Consider the following 8,752-nt stretch of genomic DNA (forward strand, 5'->3'; position numbering starts at 1 on the left):
TGCGGACCAAAACAAGTTGGTGAAAAGTAGCAAAGGAATCTCAGCTGAAGGGATTTTGCAATCAAACTGTTGAATGCAAGAATTTTTTATTCTTGTATTTAATTTGCCATTTCTCACAAAATTTTGAAGAGGTGACCATGTAGGTAGACGAGGGCTGTTCGGTGCATATTGTCTACGTGGAGTTTAGAAAGGGCTTTTAACAAGGTTCAACATGTAGGCAGGTCAGGAAGGTCCGATCACAGAGGATCCAAAGCAAGCTGGCCAATTGACAATGTTTAAGGAACATTTAGACAGGCACAGTGCCCTCCATAATGTTTGGGACAAAGACCCATCATTTATTTCTTTACCTCTGTACTCCATAATTTGAGATCTAAAATAGAAAAAAATCACATGTGGTTAAAAGGGACTGGCAGGCCAAGGAAGACCTCCACAGCTGATGACAGAAGAATTCTCTCTATAATAAAGAAAAATCCCCAAACACCTGTCCGACAGATCAGAAACACTCTTCAGGTGTGGATTTGTCCATGACCACTGTCCGCAGAAGACTTAATGAACAGAAATACAGAGGCTAGACTGCAAGATGCAAACCACTGGTTAGCTGCAAAAATAGGATGGCCAGGTTACAGTTTGCCAAGTAGTACAGGTACTTAAAAGAGCAACCACAGTTCTGGAAAAAGGTCTTGTGGACAGATGAGACGACGATTAACTTATATCAGAGTGATGGCAAGAGCAAAATATGGAGGAGAGAAGGAACTGCCCAAGATCCAAAGCATACCACCTCATCTGTTAAACACGGTGGTGGGGGAGTTATGCCTAGGCATGTATGGCTGCTGAAGGTACTGGCTCACTTATCTTCATTGACGATACAACTGCTGATGGTAGTAGCATAATGAAATCTGAAGTGTGTAGACACATCCTATCTTCAAACAAATGCCTCAAAACATTGGCCGGCAGTTCATTCTACGGCAAGACAAGGATCCCAAACAGACGGCTGAAACAAAGGAGTTTTTCAAAGCTAAAAAATTGTCAATTCTTGAGTGACCGTCAATCACCCGATCTGAACCCAATTGAGCATGCCTTTTATATGCTATAGAGAAAACTGAAGGGGACTAGCCCCCAAAACAAGCATAAGCTTAAGATGGCTGCAATACAGGCCCGGCAGACCATCACCAGAGAAGACACCCAGCAATTGGTGATGTCCATAAATCGCAGACTTCAAGCAGTCATTGCATGTAAAGGATATGCAACAAATTACTAAACATGACTACTTTCATGTACATGACATTGCTGTGTCCCAAACATGGTGCCCTGAAATGGTGCGACTATGTATAAACACAGCTGTAATGTATAAAAATGGCCTTTACTAAAATCTGACAATGTGCACTTTAACCACGTGATTTTTTTCTATTACAAATCTCAAATTGTGGAGTTCAGAAATAAATAAATGATGGGTCTTTGTCCCAAACATTATGGAGCGCACTGTACATGGAGGGATATGGGCCAAATGCAGACAGGTGGTCCTAGTGTTGATGGGGCATGTTGGTCGGCATGGGCAAGTTGAGCCAAAGAGCCTGACTCTATGACTCGGTGGTGGTAGAGGGTTTTTCAGACTGGTGGCCTGTAACAAGTGGCATAACCTAAAAATCCATGCTGGGTCCACTCTTGTTACATATATTAACAATTTGGATGTCAATGACAATTTTGTGGATTACACTAAAATTGGTGGTATGGTGAATGGTGAAGATTATTATCTAAGATTTCAACGGGATCTTGATCAACTGTGCTGCAGGCTGAGGATTGGCAGATGGAGTTTAATTCAAATAAATGCAAAATGTGACATTTTGCTTGAACAAACCAGGCAGGATTTAGACAGTAAATGGTAGGGCTCTTGGGAATTTTGTAAAGCAGAGAGAAAGAGGGATACAGGTACATAGTCCCATTAATATTTTGACACCGATACACAGAAACATAGACATTAGGTGCAGGAGTAGGCATTCGGCCCTTCGAGCCTGCACCGCCATTCAATATGATCATGGCTGATCATCCAACTCAGTATCCCGTACCTGCCTTCTCTCCATACCCTCTGATCCCCTTAGCCACAAGGGCCACATCTAACTCCCTCTTAAAATAGCCAATTAACTGGGACTACCCTCTGCGGCAGAGAGTTCCAGAGATTCCCACTCTCTGTGTGAAAAAAGTTCTTCTCATCTCGGTTTTAAAGGATTTCCCCCTTATCCAGCTGTGACCCCTTGTCCTGGACTTCCACAACATCGGGAGCAATGGTGGTAAAGAAGGCATTTGGCCCACTTGCATTCATTGGTCATTGTAATTATTACAGGAGTTGGGACCATGTTATCACAAGACATGCAAGATGTTGGTATGGTCACATCTGGAATACTGTGTTGAGATACTGTGTTGCCCTGCTGGAGGAAAGATATAATTAAACTGGAAAAGATGCAAAGAAGATTTACAAGAATTACAGGATCTGAAGGATTTGAGTTATGAAGGGAGGATATTTAAGTGGAGTATTTTTCTCTGGCTCCCTGTTGCATTGCAACCTTGTCGTGGTTGGAGTGCTTGTGTGTCTCGGTGACCTCTAGAGCTATGCCAGCGGGAGATTCGTCTCCTGTTAGGGTCTCCCATGCTGGACAGGTCGAAGGGTAGAGGCGAGACGAAGAGCGATCCACTGGTCCTCCAGGTTGGAGGTTGAGCACAGGGTTAACAACCCTGTCTTGTAAAACAAATATGTTATGGAAACAGCAACTGAAGGAATCAACAAGGAGTGGAGGACCTTCATTACTGCCCTACATGCCAGGAGGCATAATAGGCAGTAAGTTTTTCTCTGGAGCATAGGAGGCCGAGGGGAATAGATAAGATGAATAGCTGCAGTCATTTCCCCAGGGCAGAAACATCTGAAACTAGAGGACATAGTTTTAAGATGAGAAGGGAAATAATTAAAAGTTACCTTTAGGGGACAGCAGAAAGGCACAGTGGTAGAGTTGCTGCCTTGCAGCGCCAAGAATTTGGGTTTGATCCTGACTACGGGTGTTGTCTGCACAGAGTTTGTACATTCTCCCTGTGACCGCGTGGCTTTCCTCCCACATTCTAAAGACTTGCAGATTAGTAGGTTAATTGGCTTTTGGTAATTTGTAAAATTGCCCTTGGCATGTAGGATAGTGCTAGTGTGCAGCGCAGACTCAGTGGGTTGAAGGGCCTGTTTTCATGCTGTACTTCCGAAGTCTAAAGACCCAAGGGGCAACTCTTACTGCCAGGGGGTGGTGGGTATGTGGAACAAACTGCCAGATAAGTGGTAGTGGTAGGTAAAGTTATGACATTTAAAAGGCAATTGGACAGGTATGTGAATAGGAAAAACTTGGAAAGCTATGGACCAGGCACAGGCAAATGGGAGTAGCTTGGTTGGGCAACTTGGTTAGAATGGATGTTGGGCTGAAGGGCCAGTTTCTGTGCAGGTTAAGTGAATATTTGCTGCAGAGTCCATAACTTAACACAATCCAGGTGAGGCCTCACCAATGCCTTATACAATTCCAATAAAACTTTCTTACCTTTTCTAATCTTCCCCTAATTCCAGTTTCTATATAATTTACCTTCCTAATCACTAGCTGAGTCAGTGACTTGGGTACAAGCTAAAATAGACACAAAGTGCTGGAGTAACTCAGTGGGTCGGGCAGTATTGTGTGTACAAGCCTACCCATGTTCCTTGGAGCATCAGCACTATTGCATTTTTTTTTAAATGCCAGCCTTTACCTGATCACTCGCATACCTTTCAACATATTCATCCAATCAAACGCAGCCACCTCTCCTTGCCTGCTTCATTGTTTCCTTTGTTTAGATTTCAGACTCTAGTTTAACATTGAAAACCATCACTTTCAACACTTTCTAAAATTCTACTTGATATAGGGTTTCAACCTAAATAGTCAACGTTTCCTTTCCTTCCTTGGATGCTGCTTGACCTGTTGAGTTCAATTAGGAGTTTGTTTGTTGTGTCAAGTACTACCATATGATAGACACTATTCCCTAAAGGTCTTTTGACATTATTGTGAATTAACTCTTTCTCAGATCACTAAACAAGAACTAAATATCCATTTTCCTAGTTGTTTTCAATGTATTAATCTACAAAAGCATCTCATGTGCATTCCATGAATTCATTTTCCAATTTATTATGGCAAGGTTGATTTGCCCAGTCAATCTATTACTCAATGTCTCCCATATTTATTGAATTATCCATATTACACATATGGGAGGAGACGGAGAGGAATGAAAAGAGGGGGGGGAGGAGGGGAAGGGAAATGTCGGACTGAGATGGGGGATGAGCATACAGAGGAAGGGAAAGAACAGGGGTGGGGGGAGAAATGGGTTTGCACCAGGGTGGGGCACGGAAAGAAAGGGACAGGTAGCGGTTGCTGATAAAAGTGTCTGGGGTGCGGTGGGTTGGGTGGGTAGCTATGAATCAACCAAAAAGTTGTGGAGTGGTCTTTGCGAAAAAGGTTGGCAACGGGAAGATGAACACTTGCACTCTGTTCACCAAGGCCTACTAGATCTCTCGGTTACTAACCGTTCTAACTCCCATACTAACCTTTCCCTCCTTGGCCAAAGTAGAGGCACATAAACTGGAGGAAAAGCACCTCAACTTTCTGTTTGGGTGGTTTGCGTATTGGTATGAGCATTGAGTTTTCCATTTTAAAATAATACCTCCCATCCACTTCCCCCTGCTCCCCATCTCTGTGTGCATGCATTTCTCCCACCATCTTCCACTCCAATCATCCTGATCCTTTCCCCTCCTCCATATGTTCATATCCTACATTTCCCTTTCATCCCCCTTCTTTCCCCTTGTGGGAAGTGGTCCGAGTTGGAATGTAACAAGGAATCTGTTTCCCATTTTTTTTTTAAACTACATATTCCATGCAGCTTGGGCCCATGCAGGTTTCCATAGCAATTGCTTGGAGATGGTTCAGCCTTGCAAATGAGTATAGTTTAAAGCAAAGAGTTCCTCTAGTATCTTTGGTTTAAAGATACAGTGTGGAAACAGGCCGTTCGGCCCAAGTTCGCTCCAACCAGCCATCACCCCATACACTACCTCTATCCTACATACTAAGGCAATTTATAGAAGCCAATTAACCTACAAACCTGCACATCTTTGGAATGTAGGAGGTAACTGGAGCATCCGGAGAAAACCCTCACGATCACAATGTGCAAACAGTCAACAGACAGCAACTGTAGTCAGGATCAAACCCAGGTCTCTGGCGCTGTAAGGCAGCAACTCTACTGCTGTGCCACCCCTTGGTGTAACAAATGGATTAATCTGTGCCAGCTGCAATGTATCCATTTAGGAGGTGCAGGCTGCCTTAAGCAATGCGGAGGACTGGAGAATCCAGCTAATTAACAGAGTGGCTGAATAACTGGCTGACTACATCAGTTATTATAGAGAGTAGTAATTAGGGTTAAGTGCACACATTTTATAGCTATTGATTTTGGGCTGATGTTCTCCAAATGTGTCATCTTCTGGTAAACCAAACAATACCGTCTCAATATCCATACATGGAACAAAATCTTACATTCATGGTTATTGTGCCTTATCATTTCCTCAAGGTAGTCCAATACACTTTGAGGTCAACATAGGAGCTCTGAAAATAATCTCTACTGTGAGCAGTAGCAACTCGTATATAATTTGCAGCTTTAACATACCTTTACTCTTTGTAGAGGTATAGGGAAATTGATTGTCAGCATGATTAGCTATACGAGGTCTAATCGAAGACTCCGCTACATAGGTCTAGAGAAGGACCATAACGTAGAACAGGCAGGAGGAAGGGCAGATGCTTTTGGGGAGGAACTTTCAGAGCACAGCTCCAAGTAAACAAGGAAGGGTGGGGCATCATTTCTTACCTGTACACTGTGGATGGCTTTGATTGTAATCATGTATTGTCTTTCCGCTGACTGGTTAGCATGCAACAAAAGCCTTTCACTTTTCACCTGACAATAAACTAAACTAAAAGATTGAAAGTTCAGGAGGGGAAAGGCGTGTCAACACAGGATAATCATATTACAAACAAGTTGTGCAGAGTAGGAGCCCATAAACATGAAGCAATTGGTTTTATTTTGATTTTGAATTTAATACTTGTCACGTGACAAGTCGCAGTGAAATTCTTTGCTTGCATACTCAAGGTATGCAAATAGTCGCCATAAAGGGTCCTTACAAAGTATCCCCGCTCCAAATCCCCCTTTGTTCTCTTCCCCCCCCCCCCCCCCCCCCCCCCCCCTCCCCCATCTCTTGGCAGTCCCCCTACGCTGGGTCTCCATTTTTCTTCCCCCTTCAAGGCAGTCCCGCAAGCCAGGTCCTGATTTGTTCCTTCTCTTAGAAGCTACATTGACTTGGATCTCGCTACCTACCCATAGAATACTATGATGGGTGGTTTAAGCCTACATACCTGAATCATGGATATAGAGAAAGTAGAACGGGTGACTGAGCACACAGCCTTCAGGTGCTCCTTCTTCTTCTTGTGTATGGCGTGCACAGCCTAAAGTTGTAGGACAACTTGTTCTATTTGATCTTATTTGATTGTGCACACTGGGTTGATTGCATTAGTTGAAACAGGCGGACCACGTGAAGGTTGCAATTTTCCACCCCCAGGTGCTCCTGTGTTGATGGTTATTGAGGTGGAAGTGTTGTTGCAAATTCGTACTAATTGTGGGCATCTGATGAGGAAGTCGCAAATCTAATACATAGGGATGAGCAGAGATTCAATTCTCTGCATTTGATGATAAGTTCCGAGGGGATGACAGTTGGATGTTGAGCTGTAGATGGTATACAACAGCTTGATGTATGTGTTCTTATTGTACAAGTGATGCAATACAGAGCGGAGAGTCAGCGAGATAACATCCCGTATTGATCTATGGTGGCAATAGGCAAATTGTAGTTGGCCTTTTTCCTAATTATATATTTTTGCAATTGAGCTAATTTATGCTTGTCTTGAAGATTCTCATGTGCTAATCCTGAAATACGCTTTAAACTCCAAACTAATTATTAAATAGTATTCTGTTTCTGCCCACGCATCATAAATTCATGGTGCATCTTGGCAGGAAAGGGAGTCTCCTAGGTTTAAAAGTATGAAAGCTATGATATTGCTTGTGTACACCTAATTGAGATTTATATGAACAATAGAATATAGAAAATGTATTAAATATATCAAATGGGTTATAGCCCCAATTTATATACACACCTTTGCTGCTTGTCTCATAATGCAACAATAACAATGACACCAAGTGTTGGAGTAAATTAGGCAGCATCTCTGGGTAATGTGGACAGGTAACTTTTCAGGTCAGGATCCTTCATCAAACTTTGCTCCAATTCTATAACGCAACAAAATGATTGAGCACAAAAGATGAATGATGATTTGGGTACATTATTATTTCGTTTAAACATACCCAAGGCCTTATTTTCCTCTTCGGTTCTCCAAAATAATGGACCATATGGCATGAAATGTAAGTGAAGAATAAGTGCATAAAGTGCTGGAGTAACTGCAAGAATGTATTGGTTAATTTATATGTAGATATTGCCCTCTGCAGTTCATCGGTGTAAAAACAAATTAGCATTAACAAATATCAGATTGAAATCTGGATCTTTTTGCTAGATTTTTTAAAACTCTTATTGGCCCCTTGCAAACATTTTGGTTCAGTATACATTTTATAAAGCCTAAGGTGTTATATTGTGAATGGGTGGCATGATCCTTGACCACAAACAAGTTCATACAATCCACATATAACATGAATTATTATAATTGAGCATTACTACATTATTAATCAGAGAAACAAACAGCCTTTTTAATTGGTATCAGAACTGGCCAAATTTCATTGAAGTTCATCAACCTGGATTGCTAAATGTTGTTTTCCTTCTCCAGATGCTGTCAGATCCGCTGGGTATTTCCAGATTCAGCATACGACAATGGCTCCTTTGCCAATTCATGTAACTAAAATGGTAAATCCTTGGAAGCATACGACTAAATTTATTTTCCGTCCTTGCCATAAACTTCACATTCATGCTAAAATGCAGTACTCAAAATCTGTTGAAATATTCCAGCTGTGGGTCAAAATAGTTTGATGGGTTTAACACCTGTTTTCTGTATATTATACAGATTTACAGAATTTTAGATCATATAATTTATTAACCTACTGACATTTTCATGGACTAGAGTTTCAATATCCCCAGATCTCTCATTTGGGCTCCATTTCAACAATAAACATTTAGCCTATGTCTCCTGTTCATCGCAAAATATATTACATTGAAATATATGATTTAAATGCCCTTCAAATTGCTCTGCATTTAATAAGATTGTGATTGTTTTGATGGTAACCCTCTCTACTTGCAGTAATCTTGGGCTTATCAAGAATCTATCAACTTTTATCTTTTACAAGTATTCAGGATCTTTTTGTTGAAGGCTTCTAGGTCTTGTCATTCTTAGGGGAAAACAAAGGGTATCTTAAATGGAAAAGTTCTTTTTTTAAATGACACGTGTCTAGATTCTCCCACAACAATTCTGTAAAGAACCCCTGGAATCTGATTTGTTTTGATTAAGTCCCCTCTAACTCATCTAAAAAAATCTTTCTCGTTAGACAACTCATCAGAGATGCCGCATAACCTGATGAGTTACTCTGGCATTTTGGGGGTTTTTTTGTAAACCAGCATTTGCAATTCATTTTTAATAGTCTTCATTAAGTAAGGTGACAAATATTCTAGTCC

Source organism: Leucoraja erinacea, chromosome 9 (genome assembly GCF_028641065.1).
Source record: "Leucoraja erinacea ecotype New England chromosome 9, Leri_hhj_1, whole genome shotgun sequence".
Lineage (NCBI taxonomy): Eukaryota > Metazoa > Chordata > Chondrichthyes > Rajiformes > Rajidae > Leucoraja > Leucoraja erinaceus.